The sequence below is a fragment of the Schistocerca piceifrons genome, chromosome 3, assembly GCF_021461385.2.
Source record: "Schistocerca piceifrons isolate TAMUIC-IGC-003096 chromosome 3, iqSchPice1.1, whole genome shotgun sequence".
NCBI lineage: Eukaryota > Metazoa > Arthropoda > Insecta > Orthoptera > Acrididae > Schistocerca > Schistocerca piceifrons.
The window spans coordinates 642,061,662-642,076,433 of NC_060140.1; positions in this window are offsets into that span (position 1 = coordinate 642,061,662).

Here is a 14,772-nt window from a genome sequence, read left to right on the forward strand (position 1 = left end):
TGGCAGTTACAATAGTGGGTGGGAGGACGCAACCATAGCCGTGGTAAGATCGATACTGTGACTTTTATAACAGTGGCGCAGTCGGTAGGACATGATTAGTAATGCTGATTTCTCCCTTCGAGATGTCTCCCCTACGGATTACCAAATCTGTGTATCACTCACAGCCAGCCAGGCAAACTCAATGGCTCTCACAAGTAGCCACCGGAGCGCATATACTTCAGCGGACATCAAGAAACCATGCAGACGAGGATGCGGTACAATATACACTCTACATCTTTGCTGCTTACAGGGTTGACTTAAGGACAATCAGTTGTCATAAAGGCTATTGTACCGGGAACGTGCAACGGCCTGATTAGTTAACTTCAATGCTAATCAAGTCGGAAACTAATCAAAGTACCGAATTTTATTCTTCACAATTACATCTCAGCAAAATAACCATGCAACACCTTCACAATCTTTTCAGACTGTTTCTGGACTCTTTCTGACCACCCTGTACATACTGTATCAGTTCCAGACGTGGCTTAGCAAGTAAGTCATTCATAATTGATTTGTGTATTTACATTTAAACTGTAATTTGTGTATTTACATTTAAACTGTAATTCTAATCAACTTGATAATTTCTCTTCCCTCACTTCCAGCATGCTGGATAGCAATGAAACTAATAATTTCAATGAAAGTCAAAGCACCACAGAAGCCAGTTTTCCTCTAAATGTCAACCAGTTTTGGACTTTAGTTCGTTATCAAGCCACACACCTAAGTCCTACCACAGCCCATAGTGTGTATAAGCTGGCCACATTCCTTGTGTGAGTGACTAAGTGCAAGGTATTATGCACATATGACAGTCCAGCGCTGCGTGCTGTGGATAGCGTGCATGGCAGATTCTCTCTTTTGATTGTATTCCATAAGATGACCGGCGCCAATAACAGATTTCTTCAACAATTTTGTATGACGCTTGTGGTCTACATACCGGTCTTACACGGTCCTCATGGCCTGAACAATGTATGGCTTGCTACGGTTGCAAGGTATCGGAAAACAGCAGCCTTAAGTAGGGCAAGATCATCCTCTACAAACCCTGAAAGGGGTTAAACTGAGAAGGCTCTTGAAAAATACATTTCACACCTTAATTTCGTAGAACAAGGCCAAACGTGTTGGATATTTTACCTCCGTGAGGTCGATTTATAGACGCCATCTACTTATTTTCGTTAACACTTGATTTACGGTTGGTCGATAGCGCAACGTGCATCTGATCTTTGTCTACAACAGTTCCGCAGCAGGAGACGTCGTGGTGGAATAACTCAGCTGACAAACGTTCGTGATCTGAGATAACGAGCACCCTAACAGTCAATGTACTAAGTACGTCTTTCAAGGTAAGCTGAATGGTGACAACTGCCAACCTGAAGATCTAGTGCACAATCTGTGTGCTTTGGATCCCATACCAACCGTATTTCCCAACGTACTATCAACTTTCCTCTCGACCACCAGATCAGGAATTGGAAGTGAGCCATCCTTTTCCAAGCTCCATATGATAATAACATTCAATCGTTCTAGAAATTTGTTGAAATTCTTATTGCCATGAGTCAATCAACGAAAGTTTAAACTTACTGTCAGAGTAAAACTACGTGCTGGACCGGGATTCGAACTCGAAAACTTTCCCATTCGTGGGTAAATGCTATACCAGTCGAGATGCCCAGGTAGGACTCACGACACGTTCTCACAGCCTTACAGTAGCGTCTACCTCATCTCCTATCTCCCAAGCCCTTTTGGTACAAAATCTGTCCGTAAAAGCCAAAGGTCCCTCGTTCAGAACCCACGAGAAATTACACCTCAGCGCACACCGCACAGCTGCAGCATGAAAATTCATTCTGGAAACAACCCGCCAAGCTGTGAACGAGCCATGTACACCACGCTTTTGTAGTATCCTTTCTTCGAGTAGTGCCAGTCCCTCATGTTTCGCAGGAGAATTTCCGTGAAGTTTGGATAGTAGGAGATGAGGTACTGCCGGAAGTGAAGGTGGCGGAAGGGTCGTAAACTGTGCTCAGAGAAGTCGGATGATAGAGCAGCTGACTGGGAAAGGCAAAGATCCTGGGTTCGAGTCCCAATGTAGTGCACAATTTTAACTACCACGGAAGTTTTATATCAGTGCACACTCCACAGCGGAGTGAAAATTCAATTTGCAAACGAAACTGTGGTCTATGTGTCAGAAAAAAATAAAGGTTTCAATTCTGTCGATTTCCGGGCATGTTTTTCTAAATCTTCCATAAAGTGTTTGGCAATAATGGATGACAAAGTTCTCCCCACCGTAACTACATCTGTCCATAGATTTGGTCTTCGAATAAAAGGTGAGCGGAAGTCAATACTTATCGCAGTTGGTTAACTCATTCAACATCAAGTCGTACAGCAATTAACTTGAATCAGAAGAACCTGTTTATAGGAGAGAAGACTTCAAAACGTATTAATATATTGTAGTTACTCATATGTCCAATAATCGGCGCAAGAAATCAGCTGGATTGTAAGTGTAATGTAGGCGCCGTTCTAATAGTGCGGTCAACAGAGTAGGAAGATGTTTTGCTTCACGGAATGTTGGAGCATGATTGGTAATAATAATAGGCATATAAAGAATCACTTCCTTAAGGATCTACGAAAGGACTTATAATCTTAAGGGGACACCAAAATAAGTGTTACGGCTCTTGATAGTCTTTTGCGACAAGAATATTTCTTCAATGGGCTATAAACGACCTGTAAAACCTTTCCGTTGGCTATCCTGAGTCTGTCATATGTTGAATCAGACAGTAAGCAGAGTATCTTGAACATAATCCTGCTTCTTCGTGATTAAGTTTCGATGCAATTATGATCAAGTAGTGTCTGGAGAAACGCTTCGATCCGTCTACTGGTTTAATGTAAGACTAAAACTTCTCCACTTTCGTTATCCAAGTGCGCAGATAGGATTTTACTTTAGTACTCGTTGAACGGTTTACCAACGCCTCTTCTTACATCAGTTTTGGCCTTGTTCAATTTTAGTTTATATATGAGGTGTTGGCTATGTTTAAATTTGCAGGATAGCTCTGTGCGCTTCCGTATCATCTTTTTTAACACCGCTATCGAACCACTTCAGGACTTAAACATTGCTCACGACTTGGGTTGGCATTCAGCTGACTAAGGACTATTGTACTATACTTTTAAACTTTGTCCATTTATGGCCCTAGAGAGGAATATTTTAAGTTCACCACTCAGACAATCAGAGAACTATTATTTGTTGTTCTTACGAAGTAGAAATATCCCCCTACGTTTTTTCACAATACCGTATTCAGTGATTCTGCAACGACCATAGAATCACTGACACCCTACTCTAAACTAACTGAGTTGAAAATTTCGGGCGTGTTGGTGATAGATCTATGATACCTCCACGAGCGGTTCTTTATTTCTGCATAATGTATTTAGGAAAAATTCTCGTGTTTCAGACTTCCCGCCTGGTGTCTTCTAGTTTAAAGCTGGAAATACGAAGTCTCCATCTCATACATGACGCTTAAATTCAAGGGAAACGTTCTCCACGTTACTCCCAAAAGTTTCACCACCTCTTTTCCTCAATCAGGAGTCAACAAAAGCATCCAGTGATTTTGTTTGATCCGTCTTTAATACTCCTCATTACCAAAATCGTTTCGAACACCGAATGTGTACTAACAATCCAGGATATTATCGTTTTATTTACTGCTTTAAACACGTCACCACCACAACAGTTCAACCTATTTTCGCGATAATAGAGTGATTCAAAATTCCTATAATAGGATTCTAGGGTAATTAGTAGTTGATATTTTGATAAGGAACTTACATCTGGAAATATACCATTTGGATACAAAATAAGTTAGAAGATCAAATCAGTTTCAAATCTCGCACTTCACTGCAGGCACACAAGTAGATAGGAGGACACCGTCATCAGTCCCTGTAGTTCTGCATCACGTAACACCATCATCCTACTACAATAACGGCTTCGAGAAATTGCAACGTTAGAAACTAGGAGGGTTTGCTGTGATGTTCCATTTACGCTCTGAACGATCGACTTTGACGAGGATATTCTTCATCACGTAGAAGAAAACCCTAGGGCAGAGACCAGTAACATTGCCCATGCCATGTCTTCCTACACAGGTCAGAAGTCATTATCTTCGCTGGGTGCACACCGGGAGCCGGGAGATTTGAAAGAGATCTGATCACCAAACTTATTTTACATCCAAACGGTACATTTATGCACATGGGTTCCTTATCAAAATTTCATCTACTAAGTCCCCTCTACATCCAGCAGAAATTTGCTACAGGAATTTTGAATCACTTTCGGTATCCCGTCGGAGTTAAAATTTACATTGCTACTAACATAATCAAAGAGTCAGTTTTCTGTCCACGGTACTGTGTGGGAAATATTACCACTTATGAGACTAGACCCACCCCACCCCAAGGGGTCTCCCATATAATTAATATTGCTGTAAGTTTTGTTTCTACGATAGTCCATTACAGACGTTAATCTCTTTAATGAATTGGGATAGAATTCTGCACTGTCAGAAATCAGGAACTGTATTGTTTGTCCTGTGAAGGAATCACTCTATCATAAAAATCCCACATGTGAAAGTCTAATGTAGTCTGCTACCCTGGTAACCACTTCCTGCAGGTATTGTACGCCTGACTCCATGCTACTCTATCCTGTGGAAGTTTCTTCATCTCCGAGTAACTACTGAAACCTACATCCTGAATCTACTTGGTGTAGTCATCATTCGGTCATCCTCTAGATATTTACCCTCCACGGTTTCCTCCAGTACTAAATTGGCTATCCCTTGATGCCTCAGAACGTGTCCTACCAACCGATCCCTTCTTGTAGTCAAGTTGTGCTACAAATTCCCTATTCTCCCCAATTCGATTCACTACCTCCTCATTGGTTACGTTATCTACCCGTCTAATCTTCAGCATTCCTCTGTAGTACCACATATCGAAAGCTTCTATTCTCTTCTTGTCTAAACTATTTATCGTACGTATTCAACTTCCATACATGGCTACACTCCATACTAATAATTTCAGAAAAGATGTCCTGACACTTAAATCTACAACCGATGTTAACAAATTTCTCTTCTTCAGAAACGCTTTCCTTGCCATAGCCAGTCTATATTTTATACCCTCTCTCCTTCGGCCATCATCAGTTATTTTGCTTCGGTCCGGAACACAATTTTAATCTGCTAGGAAGTTTCATATTAGCGCACACTCCGCTGCCCAGTGAAAATCTCATTCTGGAAACATCCCCCAGGCTGTGGCTAAGCCATGTCTCCGCAATATCCTTTCTTTCAGGAGTGCTAGTTCTGCAAGGTTCGCAGGAGAGCTTCTGTAAAGTTTGGAAGGTAGGAGACCTGATACTGGCAGAAGTAAAGCTGTGAGGACGGGGCGTGAGTCGTGCGTGGTATGAAACGTCCCCTTAGAAAAATTATAAATGACTGTGCTTAAACTGACACACAATATTTTTAGCGCAACGCAATCTGACTTTCAATAATCCCTACAAAAGAATGGCCCTGACTAACATTAACCTATACCTTTCACAAATCACTTACCTCACAAACATATTCGTTACTCGAACTACTGCAATACAGCGATTGCCACTACTGCCAGCTAAATAAAAGATTCAAACTACTGAAGACACTAACTACAGATAGGCATAGTTAGCAAATGAAAGATTTTGATAGAGAACAATCAATGTATTTACGTTAATAGTGTTCAAAAGTCATAATACATATAGCAGTTCATGACATCCATTCTTACAAATGTACTGTTTCTGATGGACACACGTCCAGATCATCTGCTCTCAAAAATCCGCCGTCTCACTTGCCCTCATCCAGCACTGCTGGCGGCTCACCTTCAACTGCGCAACGCTACGCGCTGTTAACAGCCAGCTGCCCAACACTACAACAGCAAACAACAATGCAAACCAGCCACAGACTGCACACAGCACAGCCAGTGATTTTCATACAGAGCGCTACGTGGCGTTACAAATAAAAAAACCTAAACAGCCTACTTACATTGGGTAGCTCAGTTGGTAGAGCACTTGCCCGCGAAAGGCAAAGGCCCCGAGTTCGAGCCTCGGCCTGGGACACAGTTTTAAACTGCCAGGAAGTTTCAAATTGTAAATAGCTTTTCGCTCCCTGTATTTTAGTGCTGCCACCTTCAGAATTTGAAAGACAGTATCCCAGTCAAAAGGGTCAAAAATTTTCTCTAAGGCCCAAACACTAGAAACGTAGGTTTGCCTTTCCTTAATCTGTCTCCTAAGATAAGTCGTAGGGTTATTATTTTCTCGTGTGTTCCAACATTTCTACGGAATACTAACTGATCTATCAGATTTTTCATTCGTCTGTAAAGAATAGGTGATAGTATTTTGCCGCCTTGACTTATTAAACTCATAGTCCGGTAATTTTCACAGCGCTCAACTCCTGTTTTCTTTGTTATTGGAATTATTATATTCTTCTTAAATTATGAGGGTATTTCACTTGTCTTATATATCTTGCTCACCAGTTGGTAGAGCTTTACCATGGCTGGATCTCCCAAGGTTATCAGTCGTTCTAATGGAATGTTGTCTACTCTCAGGGTCTTGTTTCAGTGCTCTGTCAAATTCTTCACGCAGTATCATATTTCCCATTTCATCTTCATCTATGTACTCTTCAATTTCCATAATATTGCCTTCAAATGCATTGCCCTTGTATAGACCCCCTACATACTACTGCTCTCCCTTCTTGCTTTGTTTTTCGGTTTGAGCTCTTGATATTCATACAAGTGGTTCTCATTGCTCCAAATCTCTCTTTAATTTTCCTGTACGCAATATCTGTCCTACCCCTAGTGATATATGGCTCTACATCCTTGCCCCCCCCCCCCCCCCCTGGGGGTCCACAACTCTTTTCTGGATACGTGTGTGACAACTACGGCACCCCGAGCTAGTGCAGCTCTCTTTCCTTTCTAGGATGCATGCGCTCCCTTTCTACACCCCTCCTTGCCCTAATCCTTCCCCTTCCATGCCTCTTCCCTTCTCCTTCTTCCTCTCTTTGGGATTATTTTTTGTGCCTACATCCGGAGACGGACGCTTGTGACTGTAAGACATAGTTTCTCTCCTTTGCTCTCTATGCTGGAAAGTCTCTGTCCTCACTCAGTCCTTGTCTTGTCCTTGATTCTTCTCTTTAACCTCTTCTCCGCAGCGGCGTTTGAGACCTTTCTTCTTTTCTTTTCTTTGTTACTCCCTTTCTCTTTCTTTCCTCCTTGTGTGTGTCTGAAAGTCTACCCATGCGTTCCCACGCACAGCCAGTGACGGAGTAACGCGTAGTTCCTCGCCCCAGGTAGACAAGTAGGACACGTACGTATTCCCTCGGAAAGGGCAGGCCCAGGGAGGGAAGATTACCCGAGCTGGTACTTCCGAACGTGCCAATTGGTCCCACCATCAGTTTCTCGGGAGATGTGACCTGAGGTGTGGACTATCACCTAAGGCGGGAGTGCCCTTGGAGAACCCTCCCCCATGAGGAATGCGCGCGCTATCAGAGCGCTGGTATTGATGGGGGATACTTCGTAATGGTTTCCTCTACTTTTACAACTTCTGCCCACTAGAGAAAGGTAGATGAGCCTCAGACACGGACAATCAATTCTGCCATCAGTGCCAAAGGTCCTAGTTGTTTCTCGGTCTGACGAAGGTCAAGACTTCTCCACAGTCAACCTTTTCATTATTAAGAAAGGTATCGACGCAGTTGCAGGTTCTGTAAAGTCTTGTTCCCGGTTAAGAAATGGCTCCTTGTTGTTTGAAACAATCAGTGCCCTCCAGGCACAAAAATTGCTTCGAACTACACTGTTACACACCTTCTCTGTCCTGGTGGAAGTGCACTGCACTTTAAATTCATCACGCGGGGTGGCTTATACACGCTCACTCGACGGACTGTCCAACGAGGATATTCAAAACTACTTGTCTGTATGCAGTCCTGAAAAGGGTTGACAAGGACTTGATACCGACCCGTACTCTCCTCTTGCCGTTTGAAAGAGTTCAACTTACATCGAACATTAAACCGGGATATCTGATCATTTCAGTTCGCCCTTACATCCCCAACACTACGCGTTGCTATCGGTGTCAGCGGTTTAATCATACCAGCAAGTCGTGTTCCAATATGGCCAAATGCGTTACATGTGGCAGGAATATCTATGAGAATGATTGTCCACCTCCATCCCTTCCTTGCACCAACTGTATGGGCGACCACGCTGCTTGCTCTTGAGACTGCCCATTTTCAAAGGTGAACGATTTATTCAGGAACTCCGAGCGAAGGAGAAGGCGTCTACCTTTGCTGCTCGTAAGTTATTCGCCAGTAGAATGCCCACTCTGCTCCCAGCGGGTAAATAGGTAAATAGCACTGTCCTGGCCTCTCCTCGGCCTAAGGAGGTAGCCACGCAGAATTGTGATCTCACCTCTAGCGCCACGGTCGTCAGATCGGCTAGCCCAAAGATCACCTGTTCACCCTCCACACTGTCGACTGTCACTCTGAGGCTCCTGCTGAATCACGGGTTCCAAAATCGGGCCCACAGACTCCAAAAATTAGACGACTTGCGAAGATATTTTATGTACCCCGACCTCACAACCATCGGTTGCTCCCTCATCTCAACATCCTTCTTCCAAGAAGGCTCATGAGAAACGAACTTCCTCTCCTTCTCCGCCATGGCGTGTCTCGTCTACAGCACCACCTAGCGGTAGCCGCCTTCGGCCGTTTTCCGTGTCGCCGAGATGCAAACTGGCGGACGATCAAACAGTCGATCACTGGCGGCATTAGCTGCCCACGGACAACCTATGGATTAGGATCTTCTGCCTTTGTCTAAATGCCATTCCACGCCGTCGGCCGCCGTCTCTGAACGGTCGCTAAATTGATCGCAACCGTGGCCAGATTTCTCCCTTTTCTGTCCACCCTATGTCAATTATCCATTGTAATATCCGCATAACTCGCTCAAATCGGGATGAATTGTCGATCCTCCTACGATCCTACTCCCCAGTCGTCTTCTGTCTTCAGCGACATTTGATCACCGTCAATTTCCTAGATTCGACGATCAGGTTACTCTTGTTATTGAAGTTATTCTTACAGCCGCGGAACTTTCAATACCTCGTACCTCCCCTTTGCCCCGGCCCCCCGCAGTTCCTTGCTGGACCGAGGCGTGCCGTGACGCAATACGCGAGCCGAGACGTGCTCTTCGCTATTCCGCCGCCATCCTAAGTTCGCAACTGTATCCTCTATAAGGAGTTACGTACTCGATGCCGTCGCATCATCCGCGACAGCAAGAAGGCCAGCTGGGACTTCTTTACCAGCTCCTTTAACACTTTCATTCTCTCTTCAGCAATTTGGAGTCGAATTCGACGTTATACGACACGTCTAGTTTCTCCCTGATCTCTGGGCTCACTGTGGCGCATGATACCTTAGTGGACCCAGTCGCAATTTCTAAAACATTGGGTCAATACTTTACTGAGATTTGGAGCTCTTCAAATTATCCGCCAGCCTTCCTCCCGAAGAAAGGAGCAGTGGAAGTGAGACCTCTTGCTTTCTGCTCTCAAAATCTCGAAAGCTATTATAATGTTTTCTCTATACGGGATCTCCAGTACGCACTCTCTTTCCCTCACTCTCCCGCCCCAGGACCGGATGGTATTCACGTCCAAATGTTGCTGCATTTATCATACCGAAGTCTTCGTTAGCTCCTTCGCCCTTATGATCGAATTTGGACCGACAGTACAATTTCCAGAAGATGGTGGGAAGCTGTCGTCATTGCTGTTCCGAAACCTGAAGGGACAAACATCTCTCCTCTAGCTATCACCCCATATATCTCACGAGTAGAGTATGTAAGGTTTTGGAGTGTATGGTAAATTGCGTTTAAGGCTGGTGGCTAGAGTCCCGAAGACTTTTGACACCTGCCCAATGTGGTTTCCGAAAGCATCGTTCCGCAGTTGACAATCTTGTGGCTCTCTCCACTTATATCATGAACAATTATCTCAGGAAACGGCAAACGGTAGCAATATTTTTTGGTCTGGAGAAGGCATACGATAAATGTTGGCGGACAGACATCCTCCGCACACTGTTCTCTTGGGGCTTTCGAGGTCGTTGACCCTTTTCATTCGTGAATTTATGACGGCGCGCACATTAAAGGTGCGGGTGAATACTTCTTTTTCTCGTACTTTCTCCCAAGGAAACTGGGTTCCCAAGGCTCCGTGTTAAGTGTTGGATTGTCTTCTTCCCGATATCTCGGGCTCCCTCTTTGTCGACGATTTTTCGATTTACTACAGCTCTCAACAGACCAGCTTTCTTGAACGGCGCCTTCTAGGATGTCTCGATTGCCTCCACTCATGGAGCATTGAAACCGGCTTCCGATTTTCTCCCAGTAAGACCGTCAGCGTTAATTTTTGGGGTTGTACAGAGTTTCCTCCACCTTCCCTACGTCTAGGCTATTACGACCTTCCGTTCGCGGACGTCGCCGAATTGTTAAGACTTACGTTTCACAGAAAACTCTGCTGGTTTTTCCACGTTTCATATCTTTCGGCTCCCTGTCTGCGATCCCTCAACACCCTCCGTGTTTTGAGTGGTACCTCCTGGGGAGCGAACCGAGTTCCTCCGCTCATATCGCACCTTAGTGCAGTCCGATTGAAAAGTGAAATGCGGGCAGAAAGACCCGAACTTTACGACTCAGAATAGACTATGGAAGCATAGTTTACTCCTCTTTACGGCCGCCTATTCTTCGGCATCTCGACACTATCCACCACCGTGGATTGCGTTTAGCATATGGAGCTTTTTACACCGTCCCCGTGGAGAGCCTTTATGCTGAGACTACTGATCCTCGGCTGTCCAATCGTCGAGTTGTCCTTCTCGAGTCGTTACGCTAGTCATCTGTCGTCCATGCCTACTCATCCGGCCCATGCCCGTTTTTTCGACGCCTTCTTGGATTTAGGGTATGCAGACCGCCATTCCTCTCTATTACCACTGAGAGTCCGCTTTTGTCAACTGCTACATTCTCTTTCCTTCCTCTTCCCTAAAACTTTCTTAACAAATGCGGGTACGGCACCACCTTGGCTTAATTCCCGGACGTGCCTGTTCCGTGACATTTGTCAGCTTTCCCTATAGTTTATCGTCTGGCATCTGCTGCTCTATGCCCACAAACGGAGGATGCCACATTTATTTACACTGACTACTCAAAGACCACATTTGGTGTTGGAAGTGCCTATATTGTTGGCGACAACCCTATTGGATTTCGGCTACCTAACGAGTGTTCGGTATTTTGCGGAGCTTTACGTTCTTCTCCAGGCTGTCCAAGACATCCTCTTTCTACCTCTGCCGGCTGTTCGCATTGTTTCCTTTGCCGATCTACAGAGCCTTTTATGTCGTTGTGTTACTCTTTTGTGACACACACACTGGTCTGCACTCCCCGATCATAAATGACGGGACTTAAATCCTCTTCCCTGTGCTTGGACCTCTTCCTCCGGCCTCGTCGTCGACAGGAGGTAATTTTAGCTAAACTCCGGATAGGGTACTGTCTTTTAGCCATCGACATCTTGTAAGTGGCGATCCTCCCTCGCTTTATCCCCACTGCTTTCAACTGTGGACGGTGAGACACCTTTTACTTTAGTGCCCCTATTTTAATCCGCTACGTTCCCGTTTGCAGCTGTCACCCGATGTATCTTCCCATTTAGCGGATGACACGCGCTCGGCCGATCGCATCCTTGAGTTTATGAGTGTCAGTGAGATGACGTCGGTCTTTTGAAGCTCTGTTTCGGGGAAAACAACCTCCCTTTAATAGTAGTTTTATAAGATTTACTTCCGTTTTTAGGTTCCCCCATTTTTGAGTTTCGCTCCCATTGCTGTTGATTTAAGATTCGGCTTTTACCCTTCCTCAGCCACAACATGGCCGCTTATGACCGTAGGAGTTTTGAGCCATAAAACCATATCAAAGAATGTACATCCTTGCATTTGTCCTCTAGCCATCCCTGATTAACCATTTTGCATTTTCTGTCGATCTCATTTTTGAGACATCTGTATTCTTTTCCCCCCTCTTCATTTACTACATTATTATATTTTCTCCGTTCATGATTTAAATTCAATATCTCTTCTGTTGCACAAGGGTTTCTACTATCTCTCCTCTTTTTCCTACTTGTTTCTCCGCTGCCTTCACTATTTCATCTCTCAAAGTTGCCTATTCTTCTTCTATGTTACTTCTTTCGCCCGTTCTTGTCAATCATTCCCTAAGGCTCTCACTGAAAATCTCTGCGACCTCTGGATCTTTCGGTTTATTCAGGTCCCATCTCCTTAAATTACTTCCTTTTTCGCAATTTCTTCAGTTTTAAGTTATAGTTCATAACCATTAATTATGGTAAGATTCCACATCTGCCCAAGGGAATGTCTCACAATTTAAAACCTCGTTCCTAAATCTCTGTCTTCCCATTATATAATCTATCTGAAACCTTCCAGTGTCTCCAGGCCTCTTCCACGTATACAGTCTTCTTAGCTATGATTAGGTTATGCTCTGTGCCAAATTCTACCAGGCGGCTTTCTCTTTCATTCCTTATCCCCAGTCCATATTCACCTACTACTTTTCCTTCTCTTCCTTTCCCTACTATCGAATTCCGTTCCCCCGTGACTATTAAATTGTCGTCTTCCTTAACTGTCTGAATAGTTAATTTTTCGCATCATACACTTCTTAAATCTCTTCATGATTTGCAGAGTTAGTTGGCATATAAACTTGCACTACTGCGGTAGACTTGGGCTTTGTGTCTATCTTAGCTACAATAATGTGATCACTATGATGTTCGTAGTAGATTATCTGCGTTCCTATTCTTTTATTCATTATTAAGTCGACTCCTGTATTACCCCTGTTTGATTTTGTATTCATAACTCTGTATTCACCTGAGCAGAAGTTTTGTTCCTCCTGCCACCGAACTCCACTAATTCCTATTATATCTAACTTTATCCTACCCATTTCCCTTTTTAAATTTTCTAACCTACTTGCCCGATTAAGGACACCGACCTTCCACACTCCGACCCGTGGAACGCTAGTTTCCTTCTCCTGATAACGCCGTCCTTCTGAGTAGTCCCCGCCCGGATTACCGTGTCGGGAACTATATTACCTCCGGAATATTTTACCCAAGAGGACGCAATCATCATTTAACCACACAGTACAGTTGCAAGCCCTCGGGAAAAATTACGGCTGTGTTTTCCCTTTGTTTTCAGTCGTTTTGGTTAATGTTACGAGGCCAGATCAATCAATCATATAGACTGTTGGCCCTGCAGCTACTGAAAAGGGTGCTGCCCCTCTTCAGGAACCACATGTTTGTCTGGCCTCTCAACAGATATCCCTCCCTTGTGGTTGCACCAAATGGTTCAAATGGCTCTGAGCACTATGGGACTTAACTTCTGAGGTCATCAGTCACCTAGAACTTAGAACTACTTAAACCTAACTAACCTAAGGACATCACACACATCCATGCCCGAGGCAGGATTCGAACCTGCGACCGTAGCGGTCGCGCGGTTCCAGACTGTAGCGCCTAGAACCGCTCGGCCACCCCGGCCAGCCTGAATGTTTGTGAGCGGTCAGCCCTTCCCCACAAAGGGAAATCGTGGATGATCCGTAAGCTGTCATCTCCTCACAGACCAGATGTGGTATGTCCGTACATCTCCCAGACCGACTCATACAAATCTGTTGCAATCTTGGTCAATCGACTCTCAACAACCATGGGCTAGTCTTCACGACAATAGCCATCTAGGACCACAGACCACTGTCAACACGTGAACACGCGATAGACTGCCTTGGAGAGCGCTGAGGTGAGCAGCACCGTCTCGTCCCTAGGCTGCAGGCCAGCACGCATCTGTGGCTCACTGACTTGCGAGGCGATGTCACGTCTCTCAGCATTTCTTTGTGGCACGCAGTTATGACTGGCCAGTGACTGCCTTGATCACCCTTTATAGCTCCGTAAACTCAGCGAAAGAAAGAAATATTATTTTAAATATCGTTATGTCAGTGATGCATTTGCAAGTGGACCACTCACCCAGACACCATACCCATTCTCCTGCTCACAATGAAACCCCCAGCTCCGCAACAGTAGCTATCCAGAATACCCATCCGGTTGCAAGACGTGCACTTCTTTCTCATTCGCTATGCACGTCTTTCATATTTTATATTTTTTTGTAACGACACTATATTCCATTAGTCTCTTATAATTAAGATTGAATCCTAAGAAAACAGATAAGTTATTATGTTAATATCACTTAGTGAGAGAGGGTGGGATGCAGGATATTTTTCTTTGTTTGTGTCGTCAATTCAACAGCCTCCCTGTAACCACGGTGACTCCACCTTTCCCGATTTGATCGCTGCTCTAGTGGAAGCACGTGGGACCAGTTTGAGTTTTTCTAGCAAGTTCAAGAGACGTAAAGAAGTTATCTGTGGTCACATTTCTTCCTTTATATACAAATGGCTCCATGAGATGCAGAACGACATTATCTCCAAGTGGTTGTTTCTATCCATGCGTGTCCTCTTTGCCGAGGTATGGGAAATTATTACATACATACTTTGTCGTTACATCAACAGCCAACCAGAACTTGACACCAAATTTGTCTGGTTTGTTTGACATGAATTGAGTAAACCTGCATCTGGCTTTGCTTGGTAACAGTTGATTGTCTATGGTAGTATTTTCTCCAGGGTGGTGAGTGCGAATACTATTTTCAATTAACTTTCCCCAAATTTCAGATGCGAGAGTGAATTTGTTGG